This window comes from Alexandromys fortis, unplaced genomic scaffold, assembly GCF_014885135.2.
Source record: "Alexandromys fortis isolate MF-2015 unplaced genomic scaffold, M_Fortis_MF-2015_v1.1 scaffold_53, whole genome shotgun sequence".
In the NCBI taxonomy this organism is placed as follows: Eukaryota; Metazoa; Chordata; class Mammalia; order Rodentia; family Cricetidae; genus Alexandromys; species Alexandromys fortis.
Window position 1 is genome coordinate 8426980 of NW_026067939.1, and position 13536 is coordinate 8440515.

Here is a 13536-nt window from a genome sequence, read left to right on the forward strand (position 1 = left end):
CCCCTACACACTCCCTCTTCTCCTCTCTTCAGAAAAACAGCAGGCTTCCCAAGGGCTTGAACAAAGCAAGGTGCTCAAGAGGAGACAGGACCTAGCTCCTCTCCTCCCAGTGTCTAGGCTGTGCAAGGTAATCCAACATGGGGAACTAGTTCCCAAAGACAACTAAGTGCCAGGGACAGGTACTGGTCTCACTGCAAGGAGCCTTGCAAAGAGACCAAGCTAAACAACTGTCACACACACACACACACACACACACACACGCACACACACACACGGCCTAGGTCAGTCCCACACAGGCTTGCTAACTGTTGGAGTCCATGGGCACCCATGAGCTTAGGTCAACCTTTTCTGTGGGTTCCTCCATCATAACCCTCCTGGCTCTACAATCCCTCCTCCCTTTCTTCGAAAAGACTCTCAGAGTTCAGCCCGGTGCTTGTCTGTAGATCACTGCATCTACTTCCGTTAGTTACTGCATAGAGTATTTCTGATGACAATTGGGGTAGTCACTAATCTGATTACAGAAGAAGACAAGTTCAGGAATCCTCTTCATTTTGGCTAGGAGTCTTAGCTGGGGTCTTTTTTGTGGATTTGTGGGGGTTTGCCCATTGCAAGGTTTCTCCCAAACACACAAATGCTCCATCCCCCCAATCAAGATGTCTTAATAAATAAATTTCAATACAACAGTATGGAGAACCATTAAAACACAGATCTAAAAGAGAAACAGTTCAAAACTGGATGATATAATATGTACTTTAAACATGATATTATGAAAGTACAGACTTACTTTGTGACCCGATGACTTTAATTAGGGTTACCTGCCGTAACTAGCTGGGACGAGGAAGAGAAGTGACAGGTGTGGGAGGAAAACAAGAGAGAGGGAACTAGGGAGAATATTATCAGAATGCACACACTAGTATGAAAACGTCAAAACCACTTTGTATATAACTAACTTATAATAGTCAAAATTTTAAAAAGTAGGTTTAATGACTATAATTTTCAAGGTGCACAATGAGCTTCTACACTTTAAAACTTTTGTAGCTCCACTTTTGTCATCTCTTTTCTTCCCGACTGTACCTTTTCTTCTCTCTGCCTCCCCTCCCAGAGGACTTTCCTTGGTTGCAGCATCAGGGGACACAGTGAACAGTTTTATTTCCATCAATACATTTGCTGACTCAGACTGAAAAAGAGTCATATACATTGAGGCCTTTGGAGACAAGGAGTGAAATCCTTTTTTATTTTATTTTGGTCAAGTATTCTTCTAATATAATACAGTACAATATAAAACAGAAAGCTTTGTAGATAAAGAATTTTATTTAGAAGATTCTCTGAAGAGTTTATTGAACTTATCCTACTCCAGGTTTAATAAAACCATCTTGAGGTTTATATTCACCATAGACTGTGTCTTCTTGAGTGAATGAATATATACTTTTAAGGTATGACAGCAGTAACTGAGGGACCTGATAAGTCTTTCGACAAATGACAAAAGTTTGTCTTTTTTATTTAAAAGAAATCTAGTTTTTATTTTAAAAAAGATCCCGTGACACTTTCCTTTAAACCCAGCATCCAGCCGGCTGGGACAGTGGGAATGTAGACTTCTGTTAAGGAATAATGTGATATCCGCCCCCCCCCCAAAAAAAAAACCCAAGCAAAATTATAAAACCCAAACAAGGATGATCAGCTAAATTTCAGATTTTTTTTTCTTAGAGTCATTGCTGTGATCTGTCCTGTCCCCTCCTCATAAGAGACAAGCTCTGCTCACTATTCCCACTTCCACCAGCAAGTGGATCTTCCACCTCCTCCAGCCTGAGCTCTCTCCCTCTGACCTACCGACCCTACTGATACTCTTCTGAAGAGGTGACTGGTGCCTCTCTCTCTCTCTCTCTCTCTTCCCTTTCTCTCTCTCTCTCTCTCTCTCTCTCTCTCTCTCTCTCTCTCTCTCTCTCTCTCTCTCTCTCTCTCTCTCTCTCTCTCCTTCCCCCTTCTCCCCTTCTCTCTTTCTGCTTGGTGTATCTGTCTGTCTTTCACCCTCATCGGTCTTCCACAGTCTTGAGACTCACCGAGGCCTCCAGTGGTGGGACTGGCTGCCGCTTGTGGCCTGCCACCACCTCAAGGGGACCTGCTGGGTTCTTGGGTCATCTGTCAACTCGCTGAGGCTTCTGAGGACCTTCCAAGAGACCGTAGTGGGTCATTCATGGGACTGGCCTTACCCCCATGACCACTATATCTTTAAAGGAATAACAGTTGTAATCGTGCCAAACAGTTCTACCCTCTTTGACTTGTGGATATTTTCTGGCAAGATATGAACTCAGCCCATATGAGGCACCAAGATCAGAAACAAAAAACAATTGAACTGCGGTGTAAATTGGTGAGCCAATGAGATTAACTGGGATCCTTATGGTAGCATAGGAATTTTATGGGGAGCTACAGAACTGGAGGAATTAATCATCTCTCATCCAACAACTCTTAACTCTTAACTGCGTATGACTGGGCTTTGTGACCCCCTACACACACACCCCTATAACAGGAAGTTAATGGGCCCAATATAGTGCTAAGCCTTCACAGGCAAAGTCCATGTCATGCCCAGAGGACAGTAATCCACTGCAAGTTAATAAAATTAAAGTCCATTTCAAACACAAGAAAAATAAAGGCTTTAGATTCATAAAACATGCGGGATATGTGAACACAATATACAGGAAGTCTCTTTCAGAAGGACAGGCCACCTTTCAACATTTATAACTTTTGTGAAACTATTTTAATGGTTCATTGTTATCATTTTAAGCCCAGGAACTTTCAGGTGTACCTGAAAACCAACCAAGGAAAGAAACATTTGAGTTTTTCCAAACTTTATTCCAAATGTAGTTTTTGCTGGGTAACTTCCTCTTAGATCCATAATTATTTTCTCTGTTTGTTTCTTCACCTAGTGGTTTCCAAAATATATTATACTGTGTAATTAAATGCTTATCCATGTGTTACTTTTACAAATTTGTTGAATATTGTATTTGTGAGTCTAATGTCACTTTTCACATGTAATAGGTGTTAAGAACTCCAGTCTATTTGTATCAGTGTATGATGGGGATAAGGTGTAGGTAGCTCTTCCACTCCCTGCAGATTACTGTAAGGTCACCTTCACCATAGGCTTTATAGTCAGACACATATGAATAAAATACAATTTAAAATGAAACCAATTTCTTAGCACAATACATATTTCACAAAATCAATTTTCTTATATATAATACCATTTAGAAACCAGAAAAAATCTGCATTGTTCATACATGTTATTGAAACTTTGAAGATATCTTAGGTATACTCTTCACAGTTAAGGACTGACATACTATTTCCTATTTCAAGAAAGAAAAAAAAATCTGAGGAAGTAAAACAGTTGGATATGAAGTAAAAGATATTCAAATTGGTTCTTTTGGTTACTAAGTGCATTACATTTTTTTGGTTTTTGCTTGTTTGGTTGTTTTTTTTTTGTTGTTGTTGGTTTGTTTTTTTGAGCCAGGTATTTGTGTGTGTGTGTGTGTGTGTGTGTGTGTGTGTGTGTGTGTGTGTTGTCCTGGCTCTCCTGGAACTAGCTCTGTAACCAGGCCAGCCTTGAACTCACAGAGATCTGCCTGCCTCTGTCTCACAAGTGCTGGGACTAAAGGCATGCGCCACCATGGTCCAGCTTCATGTAACATACTTTAAAATTAAAAAAAAAAGCATAGACAAATCATGAAGAAAAAAGCAATAATGTATATTATACTTAGTATTTCAGACACAGTTTTTACTTTATTTCATTGAAATAATACATGCAGAGTTTTAAAATATTGATCTTTTCCTCTTATTTTCAGCTTAAAAAATTTCACTTTTAAAATGCACATTCTAAAGTATTAATATAGTGTATAATATTTTAGATTGTAACAGTTCAATATTTTTGTTATAGTGTTAAAACATCTTTCTTTTGTGTCATTACACAGTTATATGCTAACTCTGTCTTAATTACTGAAGCACAATATGTCTTGAGATTTAAGAAGATGTGCAAAGACAAATAATTTCACATTAAAATGATTTATTGTTTCTCAGTTGAACTCAAGTTAGGTAACTCAACATGCATTATAATTATTAAGAAAGTTATGAAGTATAGTTATTTGCTGTTAAATTAAAACACATCTCAAGGTGGCAGAACTCAAAAAGGAAACTTTGTAAGAATCAAATAAAACATAACCAAACTTATTGTTAATAATCCATTGACCTAATAGCTCATTTTTATAGACTGTTAGTATCAAGAATCTGAAAATATGATCACTATTTATATTTTCAGCTTCTATCAGCTCAACAAATATATTGCATCTGCTTTCTTGATTAACTGTAAACTCAAGAGCTTTTCTTGAATAAAAGTGAATAAAACACTAAGTAACTGAGCAAATCATTGTTTCAGGTGTGAAAATGTAGAACTGGTCAGAAATTGATGGCTGTGTAGAATTGGCTGACTTAGGACTGAATATTAAAACAGTAAATTCTATTAAATTACTACAATTTGCATTCTAACATTGAAGACTATTATCTTTTACTCTGTGTTGTAAGAAATTATTCAACAATTTTATTGTTTAGTTAAGAATATTTATTAGTATCACGATTTGGGATTCATTTATTTATTTATTTATTTCCTAGGACGTCTTCACTCATACCTAAAAAAGACAAATAAGTTGAATATTTTTTAAAATATGTTTTATTATTTTATGTGTTTGTGTCCACAGAGAGCAGAAGAGGGTATTGGATCACCTGGAGCTGGAATTTCAGGTGCTTATGAGCAGCCATGGAAATGTTGTAACTGGTCTTTAGTCCTCTGGGAGAGCAGTGAATGCTCTCAATGTTGAGCTTTCTCTTCAGTTTATTATGTGTGGTGCTTACATACTCTAAGCTTTTATTATAGGGCTTCCTTGCCTCCTGTGAAGTAGAGTTTATAAGTCAACCTTGTATTTATTTATTCCTATATTTATCTGGATGTCTTCCAAAGCTTTTACTAATCTTCATTAAAAGAAACCAAAAAACAAAAAAATAAAACAAAATTTGGAAGGATGTACATGTTACTAGGACCTTTTCATTGCTTTTCTTTTCCAGTATAGGAATAAGTTGGGTCTGTATTTTCAGTGCATATGATCCAGGAATCCTCATTTGTCCCTCTAGTGTATCTCCTGACTCTTTCTCTCTGTAGACATTTCTTTTGAACTATTTATAATTCCACTGTTTGAATCACAGAACACTCAATCATTTGTTCTCTCTGTTGTCCCAAGTATGAGAAACAATGTACAGTTTATATTTATACCATTCTAAATGTGAATGAGGGTCACACTATGGAAGTTAATGAATCTCTGAGGAAATAGCCTCAGCTATTTTTTTTAGAATTTACATGGAAAGCCTAAGAGAGTTGAAGCCACAGTTCCTAACGTGATGGCAAAGTGTCTAACCAGATTTTAATTTGCGTAGGAAAGCGACAGTGAACTGGCATACTATATTTTTTCTACCGTATTTCCCATTTAACATCAGGTGTTAATCACTTCACTATCTACTGGCAATATTCAAAGATGAATAAAAAGTGATCCCAACTACTAACTGAATAGTATAGTGTAGAGCACAGAAAGAGCCAGAAGGAACTACAGTGACATTTTGGTAAAAATGCTGATAGAAGGCTCTTTGGTCTTTCTCGCAGGAGATATGCTAGCCTTCTCATAGTTCTATGATGCTATTAAAAATTCTGAGATCGCTGTCAGTCAAGATATTGTTATGCAAGATGACCCCTGCCTGTGTATACAAAATAGCAACCATTTATTGCCTTAGAATTCTCTATTCTTTTACTTGCTCTGTTTATTTTCATGACCCCTACTGTCATTTATCATATATTATGCTTTATTTACAAATTATCTGTCTTTCTACACTAAAATGTTCATTTCTCAGAACAGTGATGCAATTCATTTCTTAAAACTGTGATTGTCCTTTATATTTTTGTTATCACTTTTCTTTTTTGTATTTCTTGATTAGAAGTATTCATTGAATACTGTTGTTTTGTGAAGATTAATGAGAAAGAAATTCAGACAAGGTGTTGCCCATTTTCCTCCAGGTGTTTTGCGATTACTCTCATTGAATTTTGTAACAATCCACCCAGATTCATAGACCTGTCAGCATTTATTTGGTATTAATCAAAAGAGTGATCCTTGCTTCTCATGCCTAATAAAGAAACCGAACTGGGGAGTCTTATGGTACAGAGCTCATTTACTTCCAATGAAAACTTAATAGTATACTTGCGGAATGCTTTGAAAAATAAAACAGCAGTGTGCAAATTTACAAGGAAAATATCCCAGAGAACGAAAAGAGGATATACAAGGACAGAATTATAAAACATTAGGAGATGTTATCTGCTTTAAATAATCTCAGATTTTATTTTTTATTCCTTTCTATACTCATTTATTCTATAATTAATTATAATTTGAATTGAATGAATCTAAATAATTAAACAGAGAAATAATTAGCAATAATAACATTGCTCCTTGAGAAAATTCTTCCCTTACTGTAAGGAATAAACTGTTGTGGTCTCGTCACATCACAGAGAAACACGGGCTCTTTCTTGTTTGACTGATGGCTGGTGGCAGAAGGTCTAAGAATTGCTATAATTAGTAGCAATGTAGTCATTAGCTACATTTCCAAGCCCGTGGGTAGAAAAGGGACAACCCCAAGCTCCAGAATGTTCTTCATTTGAGGCTCTACACTCTGGATCAATGGGGTGGGGAGTTTGGGAAGGAGACCATGCTGGAAGAACATGTAACTCTGGTGTACTATATTCTGGGAAAAGAGGCAGGAATATTTCATGACCAGAGACTGTGAAAATTGTGTAAAAACTATGACTCATGATAAATGAGCCCACCGGCCCTCTTCCTTTTTCTCTATGCTTCTGTTTTTTGTTACAGAATGGTCTCTCGAAAGACAGAATGTTTGCATTTGGAAACACAGGGTTGTAGGAGGCAGCTTAGTGGTAGAGGTTGTTGCCTCATGTGTATGAATTCATGGTTTCAAACTTCAGAACTTCAAAATAAATAAAACAGGAAGGAAAGGGATTTTATTTAAAAAAAAAAAAACATAAAAAGTGTGGCTTAAAAGCTTTGTCTAAGGAAATCTTTGTCTTCCATGTGTGTAAGTGATGGATGGAGGTGACAACTTGTTCCTTTGCCTCGGGCTACGCTGGGGTTTTACGAAATCTCTCTATTTGTTTCTTCATCCTTCATATAATCCAGTTTTTCCTTATATCTAAGCGAGCTGTTGTCTGACTCCTCAGTTTGGTTTTGATTCCATACTAAGTTTTTATTTCCTTACTTTTACCTAAGACACACGCCCCATCCATTCCCAGTGGCAGATTGCTAAACTCGTCACTGCTCCCATAGTCTGTTAACAGCTATTTATTAGAATCACAAAATCATTCATGAATATATAATTTGAATGTTTTTCAAAACTTCCAAAGTAATGCTAACATAACCAGAACCTCTTCCTATAGAATGTACATACCAATGTAAGTAATTATATTCTTTTAGTAATACCAGTTAGATGTTTCATGATGTACATTAACATTAGTGATATTGCATCTTAGACTTTAAAAAATATTAGTTATCATTCTAGCATCTTCTTATTTTTCTATATTTTATTAAAAATTTACTTTTCATTTTACATACCAGCCTCTGTTCCCAAACCCATCCACTCCTCAAAGGGGTAAGGCCTTCATAGGGGAGTAAACAAAGTCTGGCATAACAACCTGCAGAAGCACAAATCCCCTACCACTATATCAAGACTGAACAAGTTATCTCACCATAGGGAATGGGTTCCAAAAAGTCATTTTATGCACCTGGGATAAGCCCTGGTGCCATGGTCAGGCACCCCTCCCACAACAGATCAAACCACATAACTGTCACCCACATTCAGAAGGTCCACCTCAGTCTCATGCATGTCCATATTTCATGAGCTCTCGTTAAGTCTTTGGTTTTCCCCATCATGCTCTTGACTTCCCTTGCTCATTTGATCCCTTTTCCCTCTCTTCAACTGATGTGCAAGGATTCACCCCAGTAGCGGCCTGTAGGTCACTGCATCTGCTTCCATCAGTTACTGGATGTAGGCTCTATGATGACAATTAGGGTAGTCACTAATCTGATTAAATGGTTTGGCCCTTTCAGACACTCTCTCCACTATTGCTGGGATTCTTAGCTTGGGTCGTCTTTGTAGATTCCTGAGAATTTCTCTAACACCAGGTTTCACCCTAACCTCATAATGGTTTGCTCAATCAAGATATCTCTTTCATCTATCATCTTCTTTTAGAATTGTTAAGGTAAAAAAAAAATTATTAGGAGGATGTTCACTAAGATATTGTATGTGTGGATAAATATACAAAAATAAATATTTTATTCAAAGATTTTCTACCTAAACCAAAGCATCCCATGCTGAGTCCAGTATGTTTGGCAAGTGGTTGCCTTTGAGGGATCATTTTCTGTTGTTTTCCTATAATTCTGCACATATTCTAATGCCGAGTGTAATTTTTCTCACAACAGTGCAATGGCAAATACCCACGTTTTCCATTTAGCTGCTATTAGAGGACTCGACTTATTTGGCAAATATTTAATCATCCGTCAGGTTCTTGTTGGTGACTTTAGCTAATCAATATTGAATCATGCATTTATGTCATCTGTATTCAGGTCAGCTTCAAGCATGGGCCTGATTCTATTTAGCTTGGCTTTGAATCTGTTCTCTGCAATCCTGTTATCTCCATCCTGTATTTCTTATTACTGTAGACGTCTCCATTCTCCTTCTCTTCCTCTGAGGCATACCTCTTCAATGCTGATGTAAAACGCCTTTAGAAAACTTGATATACCCACAAAGAAAAGCTTAGTTACAGAGATGTAAACCAAACATTAAATTCCGGATTACAGGATTAAGAAAAAATGCAATGAAGTTCATTCATTCAGTAGGTATCAGAATCTGGGAAGCCTTAAAGCTATTTCCATGGGTAATACAAAACACAAACTGCTTCTTAATCACACTACGGTGTTCCTTTTCAAAGCATTCTCCTGTAACTATGCAGTGGTACTTGCTGGAGGACATCTGAGATGATGCTGGAAATGTGAGAATTCAGCTGCTTCTACAATGACAAAAAGAGGATTAGTGAAAATATAAACCAGAGTCATGCTTTTCAGTAATATTCTTTTGTCAACAGAAACATTATACCTTTGGTTTGTTATATTGGTTTGTTTACAATTTTGAGACAGTTTTATTACATGGTCCAGTGTAGCCTTGAACTTCTGAAGATCCCCTATCTCAGTGCTGAGATTGGAGATTTGAGTACAATTCCTTTATTTTATTCTATCCAGTTCTTAACTTACATGAAAAGAGTTTTGTCATTTTTACATGAGTTAGTAAGTTTTATGTCTTTAACTTCTATTGAAAAAGTCATCATTCACTTTCAACCATCAATTTGAATTATGATTAATATTGTCAGTCTCTTTATACAACCTAAAGCAAGTAAGTCAACCACTCTGATTTCTGTTTCTATATCAGTACCAACTAGACATTGTATAAGTACTATTTATTGTGATGATAATTCAGCATTTGTGTTGCCTTATAAAGAAACTTGCTAATTGCAATATATAATAATATGTAATAATTTTATAAATGGTCAAATTTTAAAGATCGATTTTTTATGTATTTATATCTGTGTGTCTGTGGAGGGGAGTATGCATGGGTGAGTGCAGGCGCCTACAGAGTTCAGAAGAGAGCAATGGATCACTCGGATCTGGAGTGCGTTGTCTGGACTGCGTACTGGGTTCTGAACTAGGGTCCACTTTGAGAGCAGTATACATACTTCTCTTAACTGTGGACCCACCTCTCCAGGCCCCAAATGATCAAATTTTATACAATTCTATTAGATATTGTGGGTAGTGTTCAACAGGTTATATATATATGCCCCATATGAAATTCAAGATAACTATCTCTAGAGCTTCCCAGTGCTGTTTGCCTAATGGGGTTACTGAACTATTCTGTGGATTCATTGTTGTGGTAAGCTTCATGTCTACCAGTGTACTAAGAAAACCAGTATTCATTCCTAGTACAGAAAAATCTACCTAGTTACACAACAACTCATTGATGGGAAAAGCATTAAAACACTTGCTTGATACATAAAATATTTAAAATATTTCTCTAAACTTAAAAAAAACCCTTAGACACTTTTTATGTCTTTGTATATGAAGGTTCAATTAGGTGTGATTCTTTGAGTGGTTGTACTTGCTGCAATCTCTTAAAAATGGAAAGAAAACTTGGGGAGAAAACTGCAGCAAGCAATCGCTGTCTACAAAGCAGGTAGGAAAATCAAATGTCTTTGGAAAATCAAGAATCCTGAACATGTAGACCAGAAAAATTACCTCGTTAAAGAAAAGATGGGGCCAGGTGGTGGTTGTGCATACCTTTATTCGTTGCATTCAGGAGTCAGAAGCAGGTAGATCTCTGTGAGTTCAAAGCCAACCTGATCTACAGAGCAAGTTCCAGGACAGGCTCCAAAGCTACAGAGAAACTCTGTCAAAAAACTAAACCAACCAAAAAAGGATGGAACATACACAGTTACATCACACTTTCAATCATGAAGATCTATTCCATTGATTGTTCCTTAATTGCCTATCACTGCTAGATAGCTGATTTTCTGAAGAAAACTAAAAGCTGCCTCTTCCACTATAACACACTGTGAGAATGCTAAAGTTTCCTCATCTTTTATGACACAGACCAGGAGGGTTCTCTGACTTTCCATTTACTTTTGGTTTTAATGTTCTTTAGTTATTTTGATCATTTTATACAAAAATATATTATCATACTCTTTTTCTTTTTCCAACTCCTCCAAGATCTCCCACTGACTCATTCAATTTCATGTTATTTCTTTCTCTTATTTAATAAATAAATAAACAAATAAAACAAAACAGAAAAGCACGCACACACAAACCTATGGCACCGAATATGTGTTGGCCAACTACTCCTGAACTTGGGGGACTTTTCCTGGAATATGGTTGACATTCCCTCACCAGAGAAGCTTCTTGCAGTAGGTGATAGCATAGAGACCTTCAAGTGGACAATGTGAAGAGAGCTAGAGACTTGATCACCCAGCCTTAAAGGGGTTGCATTTATCAAGTCCCTCCCTTCAGGTTTCAGGGATCTAGGTAGAAGAGGAAACTCAATTAACTTAAATGTCAGAAGTGGTAGATGACTCCAAGGAAATAGCATTTTCCAGACATTGCAGGATTGATGTACATAAAACAAACACTCAGAGACTCTGATAGTGTGCCCCAGACCTGAGCACATTCAGCCACATGAAATCCCTGCAAGGAGAAATGGAACTCGGCCTAAATTTCCACCCCTTATTAAGGAACTATTTTCAATTGATAGCAACTGGGAGATGGGAAATGGGTTTTCTTCAGTATAATATCACTGGACATTTTATTGTCCTCCTAATCCACATTGGAGTTAAAGTCACCCTGGAAGGGGAAACTCTTCTTTTTCTACATCATATTTGCTGTAGGTTCTTTGCAAGGCCTCTGAAAATATGTGTCTGTGTTTGTAACTGGTAGTAGAATGCGAGATCTTAGCTTTAGTGTTCTTTTCCCGCAGTGATCCTTCACCCTTTCTACAATTTCCCAGAGAGAGATTTCCTTTGGCTTCTTATAAATCACTTTCTTCTTTACAAATTTAGCTGTAGGAGGAGAAGGAGATAACCTCTCAGAATGACTACGTCGGCCTGTCCTTGGTCTGTGATTTCAGAAATAATCACCAAAATTTTATAGATTTACACTTTAAGACCACAGCCAGGCTTGGAAAATTAATATGTCAGTTGCACATTCATGCAAAATATAAATATGAGCAGAGATGAAAACTAAAATATCTCAGGAAATTCAACTTCTAGTTGTTCCTGGACACACGCTTACTTTATCTATCACATTTTATAGTACTTGAAAAGAAAATACACTTTAAAATTACCTGGTTGGGGCTTGCAGAATGTTAGAGTGATTAAGAGTATGTATCGCTCTTACAATGACAGGAGTTTAGTTCCCAGCATCTATGCACCTCCATCTGTCAGTCTTGCTCCACAGGGATTCAATGTCTGGGCATGCACCTGCACATGCACACACACACACACACACACACACACACACACACACAAGCACGCATGCAGGCACAGACACATACACACAGAGACAAAATCTTAAATAAAGGAAGTACATCTTTAAAAGTTAATCCCTTCTTGAATGTGCTACTAAAGTGTTTCTCCTGGAATTCCAATCTCTACCCTAATAACTAGGTGAAAGGGGGGGGGGGAGAATATGTTATTTGTATTACCTGATTATTGCCAAGAATTGTCTTATGATAAAACTGTAATTATAGATACAAGTTACAAAATTTACCTGTAAATTTTAAGCCAAATGTCTGTTTCTCTCTTTTTCTCTGTAACCTATTAATTTCTGATTTAAATACAGTATCAGTTCAGTCTGTCTTACATAATAGGGAGTTTATTTGTAAAAAAAAAAAAATTGAAAAACTTACATGGACTAAAAAAGATAAACTTCAATCAGAATGTCGGAGATTTTTTTTCCCTAAAGGCAGAATCTTTCTAAAATCCCTCTTTAATCTCTAAAAATAATGGACCAATGATTTCCGAGGTCCCTTCCTCTCCCGCTGTTCTGGTCTGCAATAGCATGAAATCCGCCTCCCTAATGAAGGATAATGTTACACTGAATCAGGCCAAGGGGATTTGCTGCTACAAAATACCAGAAACCTCCGTTAATCAGCAGAGTAAAGGACACTAGGACTGGCTTAGAGTTTAGTTTTTACCAGAATAACAAAAGCAAAGTGGAACTGATTCTGAGTTGAAATAGCAAGGCTAAAATAATATTAAAAATGTCCAAAGCTTTCATTATTTCAGATTTGACATTCGATGAAATAGGATATTTCAGAAAACGCAAACTTTCTTGTGTTTCTGAAATTAGGCTTTATATACAAGCAACTTTAAAAGTGAAAAATTCTCATCCTCTCACCTATCCATAGCATTAGATACAATTAACTAGGTGGTCATGATAACTTTAGAGAAATGCAGCGGCACTTAATGTAGCAGCAGGCTTGACATGGCCTTGACTTGATAGAATAAAAATACTTCCCCAAGCTGCGAAAACATGTGGGAAATCGCCACTACCGCAAATCAGTGTCTCAGTGTGTGTGACTAGATATAGATATATGAATATACATGTGCATATATTAATTAGCATTTTCTTTGTAGAAATGACAGAAGGAACAATATACCTAATATTATAACTCACTAGACATGCAGGGAAAGAAAACCATCAGACCGTGTGTGCTCTTTTTAACCAAAATAATGACAGGGATATGAAAATGAATGGCAGTGTGACAATAACAGGGAAGGGAAAATGAAAAAATCATACACAATAGTGGAAATTTTAGTGACTTAAAGTCCCTTGGTACAAGATTATTCTT